This window comes from Arvicanthis niloticus, chromosome 4, assembly GCF_011762505.2.
Source record: "Arvicanthis niloticus isolate mArvNil1 chromosome 4, mArvNil1.pat.X, whole genome shotgun sequence".
NCBI classification, from domain to species: domain Eukaryota; kingdom Metazoa; phylum Chordata; class Mammalia; order Rodentia; family Muridae; genus Arvicanthis; species Arvicanthis niloticus.
In genome coordinates this window covers 4,116,055-4,117,872 of record NC_047661.1, presented here as the reverse complement: position 1 = coordinate 4,117,872, position 1,818 = coordinate 4,116,055, and the positions used below count along the sequence as shown (strand labels likewise).

Genomic DNA, 1,818 nt, shown 5'->3' with positions numbered 1-1,818 from the left:
GTGTCTATGTTTCTTTTATGTTTATTATCTTTTAATTCTCCCTACATGTCTGTGGGGCAGGCTGCACTATTAGCTTCTGTTGGTAAAACAAGGACCAGCCAGCCTGCCCATTGTAACCTAGTACCAGCCACCACTAGCCTCATTACAAGCCTCCAAAAGTAACACATTTTCAGTCACTAAAAATTGTGAATTCTCTCTATGTGCATGTGCTATGTGCTCCTTCAAAGGTCCCAGACATCATGCATCATGGCCATCTCTCTCTCCTCTCTCTCTCTCTCTCTCTCTCTCTCTCTCTCTCTCTCTCTCTCTCTCTCTCTCTCTGTGTGTGTGTGTGTGTGTGTGTGTGTAAACTCCTTCCCCAAATAATCCTGTTGCCTGCTGCGTGAGATCTGTTGTGGTCTTTGCTGCATTTTTTTTTTTTTTTTTTTTGGCTTCAATTCACCAATCTACTCAATAGCTTCTGTTTACAAACAGATTAAGTTTGAAGAGGTCAGTCATCTGTTTCAGAAAATCTAAGCTCATCTCTCCAGAGTTTCATTGGAGTGATAGGATACTCAGTTCAGTCTTAAGAGTTGGCAAATGCCTTTGGGGGAAAGATCTATATGCTGAGAAACAGTGAGTAGTATGAAATTTATCCAGAAGAAAACCTAGAGTGGTCCTTAACACCCATCTATATAGCCTCCCATCCCTGAACACAGTGTAAAAATAAGAACTCTGGCTAGTTGTTCACACTCAGGAGAATTTTCTAAATTATTTTTACAATAGAAGTATCACTCTCTAGGCATCCAAAGTCTGAACTAGAATTTTATTAACACAGATTATTCTCTTTCAAGAATGTGTCACTTTGTGCTTAGTGTTGCAGTGTCTTCAGAGATGCATTCCTCAAATATTATCATAAGTTCCTGTAAAGGGACTGGGCTTCCTGAAATTAAGATGTCTCATTCTTTCAGATGAGACAACTAATGAGTGCAGTATGCTAAGATCATCTACACAATCCTAATAACAATAAATAGGTAGAAAAATGAAACTAATTCCAACAAAAATAATGAAGAAACAAAGGTGTCAATAAGTCACTGTCTACTATGACTGGATAAACATTAATAGAATCCTAAAAGGAGGTGAAGATAAGAGGGGTGTAAGGAGTGCTTTGCTCTGTTCATGCACTATAATGACAGGTAGGGGTCCTCTTGAGCATGACTTGCATCCCCCAAACCCCAGGCCTGTACAGTGGCTTTCTTCTCAGGCACAGGGATCCAGGCCCCATTGTGCCAGTCTTATGGTTGTTGTGGGTTCATTCCTCACTCAGCTTGGCTAAGTGGCCATCTGTCTCAGGTTCACTCCCACCCAGGGATTGTGGACCTACTTGGGGTTCTTTTATTCTCCAGCATTCTTCCTGTCCTGGGAGCCAGTCTGGGCTTGCTTGCCACCAGACTGGTGATTATTTCAGGTTGGCTTTTTTTTTTTTTTTTCTTTTTCAGAGAACATCAGGCTACTAATTATTCAGATTTTCATAGGTCACAACACTGAGCATAGACATAGCTCTCTGTCACTTACAGACACACATGTAACATGGCAGCCATATCTGCACTGAGTGTAGGAGAAGGAAATTTGAATCTTGAACACCAAGTGCACAAATAAAGAAATTTAACAGCATCTTTCAGTATTTTTATGTACAAACATTTTACTTTATTTTATTTTAATGTGTTTTTCTGATTGAAATTGTGTTCTTCTTTATTAGATACTTATTTTATTTTTCAAGGTTTTTATATTATTATATAATTTCCTTCCTCCCTTTCTTTCTTCCAAACTCTCTAAGAG

The 1,818-nt window shown here is 39.1% G+C and overlaps 1 pseudogene; it reads right to left on the bottom strand.

The window, feature by feature from the left end:
- Nucleotides 1-1,480: 1,480 nt before the first annotated feature.
- Nucleotides 1,481-1,604, bottom strand: LOC117708044 (small nucleolar RNA SNORA17; annotated as a pseudogene).
- Nucleotides 1,605-1,818: the final 214 nt, after the last annotated feature.